This window comes from Zalophus californianus, chromosome 10, assembly GCF_009762305.2.
Source record: "Zalophus californianus isolate mZalCal1 chromosome 10, mZalCal1.pri.v2, whole genome shotgun sequence".
NCBI classification, from domain to species: domain Eukaryota; kingdom Metazoa; phylum Chordata; class Mammalia; order Carnivora; family Otariidae; genus Zalophus; species Zalophus californianus.
Window position 1 is genome coordinate 6,643,420 of NC_045604.1, and position 20,017 is coordinate 6,663,436.

General features: G+C 49.1%; 1 protein-coding gene across 12 annotated transcripts in view; it reads left to right on the forward strand.

Annotated features, from left to right (window-relative positions):
- Window positions 1–20,017, forward strand: part of LOC113931924 (nitric oxide synthase 1 adaptor protein) — a 277,773-nt gene that overhangs the window by 121,844 nt on the left and 135,912 nt on the right. The window contains exon 1 of one of the 12 annotated variants that reach the window (XM_027610138.2): window positions 10,248–10,285. The exons of 10 other annotated variants lie outside the window; for them this stretch is intronic. The gene's annotated coding sequence lies outside the window, so the exon portion shown is untranslated. Of the gene's footprint in view, window positions 1–10,247; window positions 10,286–20,017 lie in introns of those variants that run through there. One more of the 12 variants, XM_027610136.2, reaches the window with a different exon arrangement.

The window sequence follows — 20,017 nt, forward strand, 5'->3', positions numbered from 1 at the left end:
CCTTGGAAGGGGAAGAGAGATGAGCAGAGCTAGTTTCTTGGTGGGGATGGGTATTCAAATGAGGGTGCTGCTGGGCCGAGAACCTTGCTGTCATTACATTTTTTGGGTGGGGAGTGGGCTGAGAGGTGGGGGCTCAGAGAGGCCTGGGTAAATCTGAGGTTTTACTGGCTGTGGGGTCCTGGCTTGTCCTTCTGGGGCCAGTGACTGCGGCCACGCTGGACCCCCTGCTGTACTCGCCTCTCGCTGTGAGCCGTCCTGCTGTACTGAGCAGCAAGCGAAGGCCATGTGGTCTCCCCTGCAGCCTGCTGTCTGTCCGCACGACTCTGAATCTGCTGTCAAGGAGTTGGCTGTGACTGAGAACCAAAATGAACCCAGCTTCTCTGGAAATTGTTTGTTTCGGGCCCATGACTGTCCCATCACTGGGCTCTCCGAGGCCAGCATCTCTCTGTGAAATCCTCACTTTCCGTGAGAGCGTTTTTGTGGGGCTCTCGGGAGCGCCGTTCCACACTGTCATCCGCTGGACGTGACGTATTTATGCCACGTGTAATGACCTCGAGGTCGTTGGCTGCTGATGCCACAGCAGGGGCTCCTCCCTGGTGCCCTGTCCTGGCAGCTCTAACCGTGCTCCCAGCCTGTGCAGTGGGAGGCCAGTTTTCTCTGGGATGGCAGGAAGGTGGTGACGTACCCACGTTGTTCCATGACATTGGCCTTCTGCTTTCCACTGACTGCCTTTGCTTCTTCTTCTTTTTTTAAAGGTTTTATTTGAGAGAGCAGAGAGAGAGAGAAAGAGAGAGAGCATGAGCAGGGGTGAGAGGGGAGACAGAGGGAGAGGCAGAAGCAGACTCCTCTCTGAGCCGGGAGCCCGACTCAGGGCTTGATCCCAGGAGCCCGGGATCATGGCCTGATCCAAAGGCAGACACTTCACCGACTGAGCCACCCAGGCGTCCCTAGAACTTCATTCTTGATTCAGGTGGCATGTCGTAACTATTTAGCACTGTGCTGGATGCTGGGATTGAACGGTGAGCAAAGCAGGCTTGCCCTGCCCTCGCGGAACAGAGTCTAGTCTCTGCCTTCTTCCTTCCGGGTCCTCACTGACACATACACGCTGGGAACCTCTCAGGGACTGGGGCTTGGGGTGGGGAATGTGTAAGTGCTGACCACCCTGCCACCCCAGCCTGGTAATGGGTGTATATTTGGTGGTTGTGGAGGAGGAGGAGGAAGGGGAGGACTGGTGTTGAGGGATGTAGGGTCAAGCGGGTGTGTAAGAGCTGGAGGACGCTAGTGAAACTGTGCCCTTGCCTGAGGCAGGAACAGGTTAGGGGATCCACCTGTGGATGAAGGCCTAGGAAAGGACGGGTGGGTGGGATGGAGAATAGTTTATGGGATGCATATGGAGACTGTCCTATTGGATGTCCCTTTGCCCTTGGCTGCTCCCTGGAACTTTGCTGCTTCCTTACAAGCTGCTTTTTTTTTTTTTTTTTTTAACCAAATGAAAATTTTAAATAAAAGTTGTATCTCTTTAAGGTGTATGAGCTTGGATATATACCGTGAAATGATGACTAGAGTTGAGCCCGTGAATATGTCCTCTCCTCACATCGTTAGCTTTTTTTGGTGTGATGAGAGCACTTGAAATCTACTTCCAGCAAATTTCCAGAATTCTGTGCAGAATGATGAACTCTACTTCTCATTCTGTGCATTAGAGCAGTCCTTGGGTGAGAGTATATTACTGCAGCTCCGTGCTTCTCTCCCAGCGTCTCCCCATTGCCTCCACCTCTCCGCCTGCCCCCCAACCCCGCCCCGTAACCATAGCACTCTCTGCTTCCATGTATTAGACTATTTAAGATTCTACACAGACGTGAGATCATGCAGGGTTGTGTTTTTGGTCTGGTTTATTTCACTTAGCATAATGTTCTTTGCGTTCATCCATGTTGTTGCAAAGAGCAGAATCCCCTTTCTTAAAGCTGAGTGCTAGTTCATGGTGTATGTATGTGTGTGAATGTATATGTGTATATAATATATATACACACACCACTCTTTCTTTATCCCTTCATTGGTGACACGTCATTTCCATGTATTGTGAATAATGTTGCAGCGAAGATGGAAGCACAGGTATCTCTTGGAGGTACTTAATTTCATTTCTTCTGGGTATATAGCCAGAAGTGGAATTGCCGGATCGTACCGTAGCTCTATTTTTAACTTTTTGAGGAACCTCCATACTGTTTCCCAAAGTGGCTGCACCGGCTTGCATTCCCACCAAGTGTAAGCGGGTTCCGCTTTCTCCACATCCTCGCCAACACTAAACTTCTGTTTTTGTTGATAATAATCATCCTAGCAGGTGTGAAATGATATCTTCTTATGGTTTTGAGTTTTATTTTTTATTTTTAATTTTTTAAGAGAGCACACGTGTGGGGTTGAGGGAGAGGCAGAGGGAGAGAGAGAGAGAAGCTTAAGCAGGCTCCGCACCCAGTCAGGAGCCCAGTGTGGGGCTCAGTCTCGCTACCCTGAGATCATGACAGCCGAAATCAAGAGTCAGATGATTGACTGAGCCACCCAGTCGCCCCTTGAATTTTATTTGATGACTAGTGATGCTGAGCACCTTTTCCTGTACCTGTCAGCCATTTGTGGTCGTCTTTGGAGAAATGTCTATTCAGGCCCTTTGTCCTTTTTTTTTTTTTTTTTTTTTTTGCTTTTGAGTTATAGGAGTTCCTCAGATATTTTAGACATTAACCCCTTATCACATATGTAGTTTGCAAATATTTTCTCCCAACCCATAAGTTGCCTTTTCCATTTTACTGATGGTTTCCTTTGCTCTGCAGAAGCTTTTGATTTGTTGTAGTTCCATTCCTTTATTTTTGCGTTTGGTGCCTAAGCTTTTGGTGTCCTATCCAAAAAAAATTGTTGTCAATACCAATGTCAAATATTTTTTCCTCTCATGTTTTCTTCTTGGAGTTTTATGGTTTGGGTCTTATTTTAAGTCTCCCATCCATTTTCTGTTGACTTTTATGGGTTAAGAGATGGGTCCCATTTTATTTTTTTTGGAGGTGCATATTCATTTTTCCTAAAACCATTTATTGAAGAGACCACCGTTTCCCCATTGTATATTCTTGGTACCCTTGTTGAAAATTAGCTGACCATATAGGCATGGTTTATTTCTGGGCTAGAGGCTTCCATTGGTCTGTGTTTCTCTTTATGCCGTACCATACTGTTTTGGTTACTGTAACTTTGTAATACAGTTTTAAATCAGGTAGAGTGATGCCTCCAGCTTTGTTCTTCTTTCTCAAGATTGCTTTGACTACTTGTGGTTTTGTATGAATTTTAGAATTGTTTTTCCTGTATCTGTGAGTGTCTAGTTCCTGAACTCCCCAGGGAGTGCTCGGCAATACAATGGGTAGTGTTGACAAGCCCAGCTGTATGGGGCAGTACCAGTTACCAGACGAGCCTGGAGACTGTCCCTTGAAAGTCTGTTCCGTGACTACTTTGATCTGAAGGGACAAGCTGCTGATTCTTGCTCAGCGAAACCATTTCTGACGCTCCTGAATAGTATGGGTGGAGTGGGAAGTTGTATCTAGGCAGGGCAGGTGTAGAGGGTGCCTGGGGGGCGGGGATCAGGGCGGGGCTGGCTGCCTATGCCTGCTTCCCCAACTGGGAGGAACCTAGGTGCAGTTAGGGTGTACTGAGTTACCTGAAAACCCTGGTGTGTTTCCTTGGGAAGGACATGGACTTGTGACCACGGCCCCTTGTGCTTTGTTCCGCACACATTTAAGTACCCCGGCAACCCTCCTCCTTAGCGCGGGCTCTAATAACCTACTGCATTTCCTGTCTCAGAGCCTTTCCTTATCTAATAATTAGCACCTTTGTCCTGCCCTTTAATCCAGTGGTAGTTACACAGGGAGCTGCCTGCCTAGGAATTTTTGCATTAAGGGAGGAGACTCTCCCACTGATCGGTGCAGGCATTTCTGCTGACAGGTTGATAGGGCGGGAGCCCTCGAATCCAAGAAATGGCGACCTTTCACCTTCACCTGGGTCATGTGCTCTGGGGAAAGAGGGACGGGCCTGTCCCCTCCTTCCTGCCCTGACTGTTGACTTCAGTTGACACACAATTGCCCAATCTGTAGTCAGACTCGAATAATTGGATTGTTTTTAAATTCTCCTTTGGATGAATTATGAGCTTTCTTGACTTAAGTTAGGCTGCCTGGAGTCTATCCCAGCCCTGGGCAGGTGCCGTGCCAACTTCGCTGGCATGTGCCTCTGCCAGGGTACTTTACTATTGACCCTGAGCTCTCCCGTGGAAACACCGAGCCTGGAGCTGTGCGGAAGGCCCTGCCACTCCTGTAGGTCTCAAAGGACGCCTTTGTCCTGCAGAATGCCTGTTGCAATGAAGCCTGAAAAATAGCCAGCTCGTTTCTCCTGTAAATGGAAATGAAAGAACCTTGCCCACTAGAAGTAACTTTCCTTGTCTCTTCTCATCTTCTTTATTCAAGCCTATTTAATGAATAACTCTTTAAGACCCCAAATCCTGCTCTGTGCCAGGCGCTGGGAAGGAGGACGTCAGAGTTTGTCGTCCTTGCTCTCTCTCGGACCTCAGGCTTCTTGGTGGACACAGAGCCTGTGCGTGGGAGACCAGTAAGGAGTAAATAAAATGGAATTCCAGGCAAGGCCACGTGTATGAGTCGCCTTCTCTGGTGACCTTAGGGACCAGAGCTTTTTTCCCCTGTGTCTTCCAGAGATGGGCTTTTATTTCAGTTCCCTTAACACTTCTTCGTTCATTCGGGAAGCACCCATTTGAGGCTTCCTCTCTGCCGGGCGCTGGGAGTCAGGTCTGTAGGACACGGCCCGCGGGTAGCTCAAGGCCCACGTGAAGGAGTGGGTGGAAGAGCTGGCTCGCTTGGGGGTTGGATTCTTACCTTGCTCATTTGTCTTCTGATCAAAAGTAATTCTCCGCGTTTCTCCCATCCTCCCGCCATTCACATGGCTGATTAACCTCTCCTGCCAAGCTGTACATCTTTCTGATGCTTTGAAATATCCTTTTCTTTATTAGCTACTTTGTATTCCTTTGCCTTTAGTCTTGTATATTTATCACTCTTGCAAGCACCTCATAGAGCTATAGAGCTGCTGTTTTGCTTAATTTTCTGTCTGAAATTACCCACTCTTTTGTTAACGCAAACAATGGCTGACACCGTGTGGGAGTTCCATCTGTGTGCTTAAATTTGTTTATTAGTCTATTCCTCTATTTCTCTTGCCCCTTAGAGTTGCTTTCAATTACTAACTCACCAGTGTTATTTTTGAATTTTGGAAAAAAAAAACAACAACCCTTTTTTCCCCTCCAGGCCACATCAGTGAGTGGAGCATCAAAAATAGAACAACTTTGGGGCGCCTGGCTGGCTCAGTCAGTGGAGCATGCGACTCTCGATCTCAGGGTCATGAGTTCAAGCCCCACTTTGGGCGTGGAGCCTACTTAAATAATAAGAAAATTTAAAAAAATGGAAGAATAAAACAACTTTAATATAAAAAACATTCCTCTGGCTCTGCCCCAAGCACCACAGTGAGACTCGGGTGCTGCTTTCTCCGGAAGCTTCTCCAAGTGTTTCTGAGCACCCCTGGAAGGTGCCTCATGGGCCCTACGGCCACTTTCCTCCCGTGTCCATTATGTCCCTACTACTGTTCTGAGCCCCGACCCCAGCCCGGGGGCCCAGCAAGTCCCAGGAGGTGTCCTGCTGGGGCCATGGGACCAGGGTCTGGCCACATAGCACCCTGCTGCCGTCATGCCCCTGTGCTGCATGACACTGCCTGGCCAGGCTACACTGGCCACGCTGGGCCATGCTGGCCACACGCCAGCTCCTTCCAGGCGGCAGCACTGCTGTGCCCTCCGCTGAACAGCGGAGACCTTCACTTGCTGCTCGGACAGCCCCGGGGCCATGGTTTTGTTACTCCCTGGCATCCTGCTGTTTGTGGTCTTTTCCTAAGATGCCAACATGAGTCTGGGGATGCCCAGCCACAGGACGGAGCAACGGGCACTGTGTTAGGCTTAGAATTGCCCTACACCCTGGCCTGGACCCCTCTACCAGCTCAGGTACTTCTATGCACTGCTGGGCGGTGCCTCGTGGGTCCCGAAGAGGACTCGCCCTCCTCAAGATACACCACTTCCCGCAAGACCTTCTTCCATCATCCAGATGGTCTTCTGGCAGAATGGCCCCAAGGTCCCTCACTCGGGCCCACATAGGCCTGAATCCCCAAGTGCACTGTAGGCTCAAGCAGCGCCCTTCACGATAATGATAAAATAATATAACCTCCTTACGTAAAATTTGGGAAACAGGAAAAACAGCTCATGAGCTCACCAGCCTTGTGTTGTTAGCCATCAGATCTTTCTCATGCACGCACTCGTCACACGATTGTACTTGGGTGTTCTTTGACCACCCTGGGTCTGTGTCCGGGTCTGTGTCTGGCCTCCAAGGGTTTGCCCCTCTGGGGGGTGGTGCACAGAGGCTGCTGCAGAGACCCTTCCACGCGCATCCGTGCCCTGCAGTGAGCTCCTGCTGTCACTTGTTTATGTTCCTTTTCCTTCCCTGCCCTCATGCCCTGATGCGCATCCCCTCTCTGCTCACCCCCTGCTTTCTTTGTGCCGGCTCCCTGCCCTGAGCCACCTGGGTTCCGTTCCTGTTCTTGTCTCTGCTGGTGACCTCACTGGGTTGGTGCGTGGTAGGTCATTGCAAGGGAAGCTCGGCGCCTGCCTAACTGCCCTGACCAACGTGGGGAAGTACCGCCGATGGGGGCATGTTAATGACACCTGCGGGCATCCTACTGTTGGTACTTGGGCAACTGCTGGGCTCTTCACTTCTAGACTTTGACTCGTGGTGCCCTGCATTTTAATCTCGGCCCTGGCACGAATTCCTGCCATATACTTGAGGCAGGTTGCGCAACCTCCGTGCTTTGGTTCGTTCGTTCATCTTCTAAATGAGAATATTAAAATTTGACCTGTTAACCTCACAAGTATGTTTGCAGAGAACATGGGAAGCCTGTTGTAATTCTAAGAGTACTGTGAAATGTAAACAAAAATTATATTTAGAAAGAGAAGTAGAAGAATTGTAAGACTATTATAGGAACATTGGCCCTGGAACCAAGCAGCCAGGGTTCAAATCTTGACACTGCTGCTATTAGCCGTGTGACCTTGGGCAAGTTTCTTAGCTTCTCGGTGCCTTGGTTTCCTCTCCTGTAAAATGTTAAGGCAGGGTAACGATACTTTATAAGCTTGTGTTTATGGTGGGATTAAATGAGTGAAAATTATGTACCAGGTCTAAAGGAGGGCTTGGCACCCGGTCAGGTATTACTGTGGGTTCTACTATCATTTATAGAGACCCTCTGTCATCAAATCTTCCCCCACCGGTTAGGGAAGGGGCCCCAAAGAGGTGACTTGGAGGGAGGGAAGGAAGAGTGTTTATCTGGTGGATATTGTGTGATGGGTGTGTAGCTGATACTACTACATGCCCTCTCCTTTATTTTTTTTTTAAAGATTTTATTTATTTTAGAGAGAGAGAGCGAGACATGCATGCTTGTGCACCTGGGGGGAGGGGAAGGGACAAGCAGACTCCCACTACGCGCGGAGCCTGACAACGGGGCTCCGTCTCACCCTGAGAACCACCCCCGCCAAGATCATGACCTGAGCCTAAACCAAGAGTTGGAAGCTCAATCGACTGAGCCACCTGGCCGCACCCCAGGTCCTCTTCTTGAGAGGAAACCTAGCTCAGGGAGAAACCTAGCAAGATTCAGACCCTTTGGTCTGACCCCAAATTGGTGTTCTTTTTCGTCGTACCGGACCACTCCCCATTTGGGTCCTGACACATTTGTTGTTGGCTCCTGGGTCCCCTACCACCGGCGTGTTCAAATGACTATAGAGTCCTAATTACTGTCGGTGCCAATGAGGCGGAGTGCGCGTCTGTGGCTGACTCACGGATGCCAGGGCAAAGGGCGTGAACTCTGCGTTAACCCTGTGGAGGTAATTAAACCTGCGTGTATACCTTTCTCTTTTCCCCTTTTCTGTACATTTCTCTAATTGGGTCAGCATCCGTTTTTAAATGACCTTTTCGCTGTTCTGCTGCTTGGTTTATGACCGACTGGTGATGGCATCGTGCCCGCCATCGGGCCACGGCCGCTTCCACCCACGGGTGCGGCGGTGGCAGCAATGACCATGCCCTCACTGGTCGGGCATCTGGGAACTCCTGTAGTCTCATTGATGTCTCACAAAGAACCCTGAGGGAGGCAGTATTATCCCTTTTGTTAGGGATGGAGAAACAGTTGTGGTATCACAACCTCATGGTCTGTAAGTGGACGACTTGGGATCAGAACTGGGGTCTCTGGGTTCCTCCGTGCCCATCAGAGCAGTTCTACTTTCTTTCTTTCTTTCTTTCTTTCTTTTTTTTAAAGATTTTATTTATTTGACAGAGAGACACAGCGAGAGAGGGAACACAAGCATGGGGAGTGGGAGAGGGAGAAGCAGGCTTCCCGCCGAGCAGGGAGCCCGATGTGGGGCTCCATCCCGGGACCCTGGGATCATGACCTGAGCCGAAGGCAGACGCTTAACGACTGAGCCACCCAGGCGCCCCAGAGCAGTTCTAAAATGTGAGCTTCCAGAGAAGATTCTACTTGAAGCAGTTCTGAGACTTTAGATTTTGAAAATCACTGGGACCTGAGGTCTCACTCGGGGTTGAACTGAAGTCACTTGAAGTGAAGTCATTTCTCCCGAATCTGTGCAAATGGGCAACGTTATTGACCCCCGGACATCAGGTGAATGAATGAGCTGCGACCATGACAGGGCCCTGAGTTCTCTGACCCGTCTCAAACCAAGCCTCTCTGGGTGTGCCCCGAGCCATCACTGGAAGGTTCCATGATGATGACAGGTGTGGCTGTTACTGCCCCCACTCCCACCACCACCCTGGGCCAGGTCCTACAGGTATCCTTGTCCTGCATCTTGAGCGGGGGTCTTCAAGGATTTGTCTGGACAGATGAGGGGCTTGCTGGTCTCCGGGTGGCGATGATCAGTGTAGTATGCTCATAGAATTAGAACGTATCCAACACCAGTTTGCCTCATTGAATGGCCCCGACTCCATCCTCCCACTGTTCTTGGAGCCCAGCCAGTCGGGCAAGAGGCAGGTTGTCTGGAGTGTCCGGGGCAGCCTGTGCCTTCCAGCAGCCCGCCCATGTGGGGTCACTTTCAGGTGCTTCCTCGGCTGGAGGACAGATAACAGCTCTGGGCATGGCGGGCTCCATGCTGCTTCTGCGGCCAGTTTGAAATGTCTCTTCTCTGCCCTGCTAGGCTTGATGTCACCAAAACATTTGCTGATGGCTTGGCCTAAACCAGTCTTTCACTTAGTTTTCAGATCATCTTAGGATATACCCCAAGGGCCCAGGGGAGAGCCTCTGGGGCAACAGCAGCTTCGTGTGCAAGCACAGTGTTATGTGGTGCTTAACCGGGGGTGGAATTCAGTTACACCTGCGGGTGGGGTGTGACTGTCACTTCCCAGCTATCTCACTGAGCATGCTCCTGGACCTTCCAGCCCTGCCTCTGCTTGTAGAATGGGAATGAGAACATTCGCCTCCTGGAGTCCCTGTGACAAATGACTAAGTGTGTCCGGAGCCTCCACCAGTGCCTGGCCCATGTAGGTGCTCGGTTAATAGTAGCTTTTAGGTGAGGCTGTCCCCGGGGATGTGGGCAGTCAGACTTAAGCCCCAGAATTATTTGTTTAGGTCTCGGGTGTAGGTTCCTGTTTGCATCTTCCTTCCATCTCATGGGCTCCAGGGATCTGGTCCTTCTGCCTGTCTTTCAAAATAGCCGCTCTCCACAGCCTGGTCTTTACCCCCATGCTGTGGATCAGGGTCCTGGCTCTGCCTTCATCCTTGAGCCTCTTTCCTTCCTCTCCCACCCAAACCAGACGAATTCTTTTCCTTTCTTAAAGGATTACAAATAAGAACTGCCAGAGACTGCATCTACCTTCAGAGTGGCTCGTCGCCCCTGGTGGGCAGCACTGCGTTCCAGGAGAGCGGCCCTGGAAACAGCCAGCCTTCTAGGAAGACGCTTTCTCCCGTATGAATAATGGCATCAGGTTTTCAGCTTTCTTCTAGGATTCACTGGGCTTGCTGTAATGACATCGCTGCTGGAGGGAAAGACAGATGGCCAGGAAAACCTGTTGCCTGTGGCTTTACCTTTTAGGAAGCAGTTTTATCTGCTGTGTGCCTGGGAAGGAGAAAGCGTCGCCCCGCGGACTGATGTCTCAGCTGCTTTTCACACGTGCACGTGAGCGGGGGACGGGGATGCTGTAGGAACTGGGAGGTTTCTTCCTTCTTCGTAACTGCCTCCCTCGCTCGTGTCCAGCTGGATTTGGGGGTCTGCTGTGTGGCCTGCGTGGGGCGAGGTGGTGGTTGCCATGGACAGCAGGTATCTTAACGGGGGCGGCAGGTGGATGGACGGCGTACATAGAGCACACAGGGTCCAGAGTGCATGTCGAACCTATGCGCCTGGCCAAACTGACGCAAGTGCATTTGCCACGAGTTAATTTTCTCACTTAGAAAATGGAGACATTGCGATCTGGACTTGGGAGGCTGCTGTGACTTTTCTAGGGCTGGGGTTTGATTCCTGGGTTTCGAAAGGACAGAAGCTTACATGACGACCTCCTGTGTTGCCCTGCTCATTGTTTTCCTTCTGGCTCCAAATTCTCCCACTTTGGTAACCTCGTCAGGCAAAACCTATCCTTCCCCTGTGGCCTCGTGCCAAGGGCCCACTGCCATGATACACGTGGATATTTATGTATGTATGTATCGCAGATGCTTGGAATCTTTGGGCCAAATGCGGGGGGGGAGTTGATATGATTCACCACTTCAATATGTGTATCAGGTAATGAGTCTTATTATCCAGAATATGTTGACTACTGCTCAGTGCTCTATTCCAGGAAAAACCAAACCAAACCCTTTAAATGCTGTGTTTGAGGTGATGGTTGGCTGACTGCTTGGTGTTAACCTATTCAGGAATTCGCATTGGAGGTCTGCTGGATTTTCTGTCTGTCTGTCTTTTTCAATTTACAACTAGAATTTCTTGATGGGGCAAATAAATTCTTATTGTTGAGAAGAGAATGAAATCCTATTTTCTATTTTTTTAAATTTATTTATTTGAGAGAGAGAGCATGAGTGGGGGAGAGGGGCAGAGGGAGAAGCAGGCTCCCTGCTGAGCAGGGAGCCTGATGTGGGACTCGATCCCAGGACCCTGGGATCATAAACTGAGCCCAAGGCAGATGCTTAACCGACTGAGGCACCCAGGCGTCCCTAAAAATCATACTTTCCTGCTCCCTCTCTAGAGAGCTTATCACCATTAACACCTCTGGTAATCTTGCATTTCTTTCTTTCTTTCTTTTTTTTTTTTTTTAATGCACATAACACACATCAGTGCCTGACCCACAGCTCACTGGATTTTTGACCTCGGGCAAATCTTTACAACAAGAGCCTGACTTTCCTCGGTTTTCAAATGGAGAATATTAAATAAGTCCTAGGTCTGTTAGTGATGTTAAATTTAAAAACCCATGTCAATATTTAACAAAACCCTGGAGCATGAGCACTCAGATGCCAGCTACTGATTTTTAACAGGAAAATGGGGTCGTATAGTACATACTTCTACAGCTTTCCTTTTTACTCTATGGCAAATTACAGAATCCTTTCATGTCCGTATATACAGATAGTCCATATTCCTGGGTAATAGCCTCACAGTGTTCTCTTGTATTAAATTATAATGATAAATTATAATGATTATATAATCATTCCCCTGTGAATTAAAAAAACTCTTTGCTATGATAAAGAAATGTTGCGACGAATACACTTGTGGGTCTCTCCATCTACTCTTTGCATTTCGGCAGGCCTAATTGCTGTGTGTGGGATAGCCGAGTCAGAGGCTGTGCCCGTGTTTTGGGGACTGTCACGTTGCTTAAGTGCCTGCCATTAATGTTCATCCTCAGCTGGATTACTGAGCAGTATTATTGCGAGATACAAGGAACAACATCTAATAGTGGCCAGTATCCTACATTTCTTCCTTGAGCATGAGTGGACATTTGAGAGCCCTTTTTATCTGTCTGGTGTTAATTAAAGGGCTTATTAAGGACTGGGTGCTCCCTGCATTATGTGGGTTCTCTAAAGTATGAAGATGGCCTAGTGGTATTGATACCACTGAGGGGATCTGTGTTCTATTGATGGGCCAAAGATGCACACTGATGCTTCTTTCATCAAGCTGGATTTTTTTTTTTTAATAATTTTTAGTGAAAATCACTTGATGCTACATCAGCCTCCACTGTGATTTTTATTAATCAAGGTCATAAGCCTGACAGGCACGTGGCCAAACACGGGTGGCCCGTGGCAGTGGCTTTTGCTGGTTGGCAATGAGGTTGTACTGTGTTTGACCTCTCCAGGGACTCCTGATGCTTCCTGGTGATCATGACCGGCACATTATGCATCGTTCTGAAAAGGCATAAAGCCCCTGAGAATAAAACGAGAAAAGAAAAGTAACTTCCATTTGTCTGTGTGGACATTTGCCTTCCTTGTGGGAGCAAGGGTAAGGCCCTGTGTGACGGGTGAGGTCAGGAGAGGATGGAAGACCGCGCGTGTACCGGTGTGAGGGGGCGGTGCACACAGGTCCCACCGTTCCTCATTTTGTCGTTCCAGAGCCACGGGGAGACTCTTAGCACTCCCTACCCCAGCTCATTTATTGGTTGTAAAACCACCTGAGCGGCACCCGGCTGGTTCAGTAGGTGGAGCGTCCGACTCTTGGTTTCGGCTCACGTTGTGGTCTCAGGGTTGTGAGATCGAGCCCCACATTGGGCTCTGAGCTCAGGGCAGTCTGCTTGGGGCTCCCTCTCCCTCTGCCCCTCCTACTTGTGCGTGTGTGCACACGCTCCCTCTCATAAATAAATTAAAAAAATATATACCACCTGAGCACTCCATTCACAGACTCTTTAACACTTTATTCAGGATGTTGAGTGTAAGATGTGGAATCTTTAAGAAAATGTTCAGGAATTCTATGCAAGACTATTGCGATTATTCCTGTCACATGTAAGAGTTGAGTGAACACATACCTCGTTTAGAATCTAGTTATGAGGTTTTCTGCTTTTAGCTCAGAGGGGCAGTTTGTAGACCTACCTCCCTAACTTCACACCCTCCCCCAGCTGCCCTTTTTGTTTGTTTGTTTTGGTCTTGTACTGAGAAAGCAGAGAAACTCTGTAAAGGGCAGGAAAACAGCCAAGACCAGTCCTGTGATTATTTGAAAGCAGCCACAGGGTAGGTTCTTCCTTGCCCCAGAGTGGACGGGGGTCGGCGAGGGGCTGAAGCCCTATGAGGGTTGAGGAAAGGCAGGCGGAGAGGCTTCTGGGTTTGAGCGGAGCTTAATGTTTGGAGGGAGGTCCGAAAGGGGTTGGTGTTCCAAAGTCAAAGCATAGAAACAATTTAAATAAAAATCTGAAGTTGAGATGAGGGTTCAATTAAACTATGATTAAGAGATTTCTGAGAAAAATTCCTAATGGTGCCTGTAATTGTTTCCATAAATACTTTCTTTATGAATCATCTAAGTCCAGCTGTTTTAATAGTCCTCATTCAGTGGCGTATAGGAAATTATTAAAATTTCGGAGCTTTGCAATTCCGAGTACCTGCTGCCCCTGTTGGCGCATTAGCCAATTTGCAGGAGGAAACCTGAAGGGAGTCGAGGTAAACATTTCAATACATGGTTTTATAACACATATCAAATTTATTTCTGAACCCCAAAGGTACCTTTCACTTGTGCCTGGGTGCCCTGGAGGGTCCTTTTTTTCCCCCTTAAACCAGAGAGTTACCCTATGAAAGAGAGTCTCCAGTTCACTTTTAGAAAGTTTATGTAAATAATGATTATACTTTGTACTCACTGGCGCTTTGCATTTGCAGGTTTAAAGAATGTAGAATCATTACCTTGTAATGAAGAAAGTGTGCATTGCTAACACCTCTCGTTCAAGATCTCGGAGTGTTTCTGGTGGAGAGAGAAGGGTGGGGGGGAAAAGGCAGACCTTTCTCAGTCCACGGTAGGCAGGTTTGAGGCTTGGGATGTGTGCAGCTCAGGAACGCACTCAGGAAGTAAGGTGAGGGTTGATTCTTGAGACTGTTTGTTCATTCATGTATTTATTGTCTCCCTCTATGTTCAAGGCACTGCTGTTTGTTTTAGCATTGACTGTGTTTCTGGCAGTTTCTTCCTGCTTCTGACATCTACAAATTCTTTTCTCCTCTGGTGGAGACTTAGCTTTGTAAGAACAATGAACTTTGTTAGTAGAGGAAACACGCCAGTGGCAACTTAAGGCGGTATTTGGTTTTCAGGGCGGTCGAGCTTTTTAGGTACAGGGTCTTAGAACCGGAACCCTGGGAGCCCAGAGAAAGATCAGAGAAATACGTGTTGTGTTGGAGGCAGGTAGCTGTGATGCTAAGAGGGGTAATTCTTCAGATAGAAAACTTTGCTTTAACAAAAACTAAAACAAAATAAAATATGAAGAGTGTTATTGAATAAGAAGACAAAAGCAATGCTATGGACCCATCCCCTGAGCCTGACTTTATCCAGAGAAACTTTGGCAGGTGAGAGAAAGAGAAGTTAGGGAGGGCATCTGTCTTTGTTGCCCCAGGAATCGGTTGGCATCCTCTCCATCGTTTTGGCTAAGACCAGTGGTTTTTACAGGACGGAACCACACAGGTCCAGAGTGACCTCCTCAGAGGGAGGCCAGGGGCTCAGGGGTCCTGAGTAAAACGGGGGCCCTGGGGAGATGTAAGTGGGGAGAAATGAGTGTCCAAAAAGGAAGCATCTCAGTAAAAATAAGGTTCTAAGCAGTTTTCCCCTTGGAAATGACTCTCTTCCCAATGATAGACCCGAGACCCACAAGCCAGGAGCAGGATGGCTGTCACCCCTCCAGCAGCCCACATGCTTCTCACTGAAGCCAGACCATTCATTCTGGTCCCTCCGGAGCCTGCAGTCATAGAGATCAGCACAAGCTTCATTGTTTTCTGAACCCTGGGGTAGGGTTAGGGGTCACTCCCCTTTCCCGAAGGTCTGCACTGTTGTCACAACACAAAGCACAACTGGTCATGGGCAAAGTGTCCCTTCCGGTCCGTCCCTCCTCTTCCCTCACCCTGTTCCATGCTCCATAGACAGAGTGCCCCCGCCCACCACCCCACACACAGCAGGTGCTCCGGCCCAGCATTTCCTCTGAACACATCTGGCCTTCCCCAGCCTGTGAACTGGGTGTAGTAGCACCTGCAGGACCTCCCTGTTAAGTGAGGTTGTGTGAAGGAATCTGTGTGTGGGGGAGCGTTTTGTATACATTATGATGCCTGCCCTTTTCTAAAGAGGATTAGAGGTGCCTCAAATAGATTGTCCCACATTCCATTTCCTTAAAGTTTTCGTTCTCCAACTAATCCAGGTTAAGGTCATCACTTTGCCGACCTGAGCTGTCTTGTCGGCCTGAAAGGGGTGAGGATTGTGACGTCCTCGTGTTCTCTGCCTTCCACCGGCACAATCCTGAGATCACCGGGGTGCTCCTAGGGATAGAAGCCCAGGAGTCACCCCTGCTTGAGCCAGAGACGACTAACAGCTCAAGTCATTTTTTTCCCCCATAAAATGAAACTAAGTGGGGTGCCTGGGTGGCTCAGTCATTAAGCGTCTGCCTTCGGCTCGGGTCATGATCCCAGGGTCCCGGGATCGAGCCCCGCATCCGGCTCCCTGCTCCGCGGGGAGCCTGCTTCTCCCTCTGCCACTCCCCCTGCTTGTGTTCCCTCTCTCGCTGTGTCTCTCTCTCTGTCAAATAAATAAATAAATTCTTTAAAAAAAGTAAAATGAAACTAAGCAAATAAAGTTGATTTGTTTAGAAACCAGGAATGTTATAAGAATATTTTTGCTTGTGTGCTACATTCACTTAAGAGAAGTTTACTGGGCCCTGGGGCTTCAGCAGGGAAGGGAGCAGACCCAGTCTTTGGGCTCCTGGGCCAGGATCTAAACACACACCCAGCATTGTTGCAGTGGGGTGCACTCGTGAATGGTGACGGGGGCGCCGAAGAAATAGTAACAGCAGAGCACCCTGATGTTAGTTTGGGGGCATCGGGAGGGCTTTTCCGTGGAAGTTTGGTGGAAGCCATTCCTAATTTTGAATTGTTAGCTTTCGTAGATACTTACTTTCTCCTATAGGCTGATTCAGCTTCCTGTCCCTCCTTCAGGCTGTATGTCTTCCTGGGCTCTGTGCGAGTTAGGGAGCAAGTGATAAATACGCCCGTCAGCACTCTGTGTCTTTCTAAGCTGGTGCCGTCCTCGGGGAGCCCTTAAACCCTCCCCTGTTCGGTAGCCTTCCATGGCGGGCCTGGATTCTGCTCTACTGTTTCTCCAGGAGGCCCCTAGCTTGTCCTCCGCAAAGGGCCAATCTGTCTGGGGGGCGTGGGTGAGGGAGAACAAATAGGTCTCATTGTATCATTCATTTTCCTTTGGGTTGTGAGCTTAGGAAAAGCATCCTGGACAATATATTAATGATGGCAGAAAATGTGTTTAAAATAAGCTAAAAATAAAATTCTCACTCTGAATTACAACCTTGAGTTATCATTTAACATCGACTATATGCTCGCAGTCTCCCCCCGCCCATGCATTTGTCATTGAATTATCTATTTCTATATATTAAAGAATTTATAACTTTTTTTTAAAAGAATACAAGCTTTTTAATAGTTAAGAGGGCCATATTAACATTTCTTTGTGGACTTGTTGTGACTGTAGTAAACACATTCAAAATCGTCTCTCCTCTGTTCCAAACACGAACTCCTCTGTTCTCTCCTCTAGGAATGTTTTTTTTAACAAAATTGGGGGCACTTGAGTGGCTCAGTCAGTTAAGCGTCTGCCTTCAGCTCAGGTCATGATCTCAGGGTCCTGGGATCAAGCCCCACGTCGGGCTCCCCGCTCAGTGGGGAGCCTGCTTCTCCCTCTCCCTCTCTGCCCCTCTCTCTTCTGCTCATGCATTCTCTCTCTCAAACAAATAAAATCTTAAAAAAAAAAAATTGAGTTTAAGACCAAAAGGAACAGTTTTTGGACCAGGAATGGAAGGTGCAGGGAGTGCTGTCTCAGACTTCAAAACTTGCCCCAGCAAATGGTGTCCGTGCACCTTGCACATGGCGGGAGAGCAGGACCAAACGCCATGATCAGTGTGCTGGAGGCGGTCATTCACGGCAGCCCTCAGTGATGGGACCCACGGCTGGACAGCACCACAGATCTGATTGATACCCTGCGCTTCCTTGTCCATAAAGGAGAAGATCCTAAAAGCCTGCCTTCCAGCCTTGTTCAGAGTTGCATATCCTACAGGGCGCGGCCCAACCATGGTGTCAGCTGTCCGGGAGGGGCAAAAAAGGAGGAAACATTCCTATGCAAGATGAGTTTGCAAACAAAATCTCAGAGCCTGCTAGGAAAGCCGTGTCCACGAGAGGCAGGAAGCAGATGAGCAGCCCCCCCTCATGTGAGCAGACCTGAGGAGAGGAGCACTCTGGAAAGGTCTTAAAGAATGTGTGTATACAGAACTGCAGAGAACTACAGGAGGAGCACCAGTCAGATGAAAATAGTTTATTGCACAAGAATATTACGATTCAAGCGGAAATCTCTGCAATGAAAACACAGGGTTTATGGTCGGAGTGGGGCACTAAGACACGGTGTCCACTGCAGACTGGGTATAGCTGAGAAGCATGGTTTTGCAACTGGAAGTGAGGCAGCAGAGAGGTCTGAAGGGTTGGAACGTCTGAAAGGGGCAAAGCAGAGAGGTTGGGCTGGGAAGCTGACAGCGAGCGGTTTCTTTCTCAGACTTCTCCTGGTCTTGTCAGAGTAGTTTGCACCCCACCCATCCTTCCACGGGGGGCACTAGAAAAGCATATACCTGCCTATCGTGTGTGTGAATATAAATGACATAAGGTCTGTCTGGAGGCTGCTAAGGGGGTGAGTCCTGGGGAGAAGGGAAGGATGGAGAGGCGAGCCTGACATCCGGTGTCATGTTCCCCTCACTTTTTTTTGTGGACTTGTAAGTGGCAGCAAAGAGGCTAAATAGGTGCGCAGAGCTTTCAGTGATCTTGCAGAACTGAGGAGACAAATTGCGGTTCTAGGGCTCACCCAAGAGGGGAGGGGTCCTGCTAACCTCCCCTCCCCCGCTATCAGCGTGGAGTCCTGACAGGTTCTATGTTGGGAGAGAGGGCAAAGGGGGAATAGACCAGCCCTCCCAAGGCCGACACTTAGCTTCTGATCGGCCGGGCTGAATCAAGGCCACTTCTCTATCCACTTGCCTGTGAAAGGCACAGAATTCCTCTCTGGAGGAAGGCGATTTTTCATATACAATGTATTACAGTCAGTGACACATGACCAGGATGTTTGAGAGTCAAATCAAATGAAACACAAGATGAAAAACAAAAGGAATAGACCTGTGCAGGAGCTCCGTGCATGTAGTTACCACACGGGGGCTTTGAAACAGCAAGTGATTAGTTAAGTTTAAGGGATGAGAGAAGATGGAGAACTTTGCAGAGAACTGGAATCTATTAAAATGAATCCTAGGAATTCGAGAACTAAGATTTCCACGGGAGCAGGTAATATCTTAATCCTTTATTCAAAAGATTTATTTTGGAGAGCGGGGGGGGGGTGGGCAGAGGAAGAGGGAGAGAGAATCCCAAACTGACTCTGCACAGAGCATAGAGCCTGACGCGGGGCTTGATCTCTCGCCCCTGAGATCATGACCTGAGCCGAAATCAAGAGTCGGACGCTTAACTGACTGCACCACCCAGGCGTCCCTTTCTTAATCTGTTATTAAAGATAGGAGCTGGGTTGAAGTTGGGGTGTGGGGCTGATGCTGACGGCTCCGAATGTCCCCAGGAGTGTCCCTGGGATGTGTAGCTTGCCTGTGGCTTTGCGGGGAGGGGAGGCAGAGGTCAATGTGAGATAGGAGCCAGGCCTGTGCAGACGGCTGATGGGGAGCAGAACCGTCGGTTAGTAAGAGGCTGGCTGGCTGGGTGCCTGAGGTGAGGAGAGACGCGGGTCCAAAAAGTTCTCTTGGTTTTCTTTATATATTTTCCTGTGGCCAGTTAGGGCACTCAAAATGGATTAGTGGCTGCTTTTATTTTTGTAATTTTTACTTTTTTCTTGTTTTAGAATAAAGTAACCTGTGGCATCCGTTATTTTTATTGGCTAGGCTGGTAGGTGCTGGAAGCCAGTGTGTGTGTCGTCTGCCTGTTTCTCTTCTCTGTGTGTCCCCTCTCCCTCTGTCCCACCGTCACCCTCCACCCAGCAGCGGCACGGTACCATCCTATCACAGCAGCTAAGTGAATATTTGTCGAATGAATAGAAGGCCTAGCTCTCGACTGACTTACTAATTTGCGCTCATAAGGGGCTCCCCACGCGATGATGGCAGGGTGGTAGTCGTGTAGTGGAAAACATTTCTGCCTTTCGGGAATGGACCATGCGGAGGAGGGGAGACCGTACTGGAGAAAACGACCAGAGGGGAATGGAGGATGTGAACGGGGCAGGTGCTCAAAGCCTCGCTGACGCTCCGTCTGTGACTTGTGTATCCGTAGGGTCCGGGCAGGAGGCAGAAACCAGACCAGTCATTTGACCAGGGAAAATGGAATATAAAGAATTATTAACGAGTAAATGAGAACTAACTGCAAGAGGGGCAAAGAGAATTTTAGAGAATACAAGTGCGACTTCTAGCTCTAGGACCGAGGGAGGATAAAGTAGGAAAGAGAGTCTCCCAACGTTGAGATTTCGATCTCTTGGGAGAGAGAGAGAGTCTGGGGCCCACTGGAGGGTGGAGAAGTCACTGGGGCCCCAGCAAGACTCAGTGAGGGGAGGATGTATGCCACGGAGTCTCCCCTGGGGAGTCTCCCACATTCCAGGGGCCGGGAAGTCTGCTCGGCCATGGAAGCAAGAACAAAAGCACCGGAACCTCGAAGGGAAACCCTTCTAACCACAGTGTCCTTCCAGCAC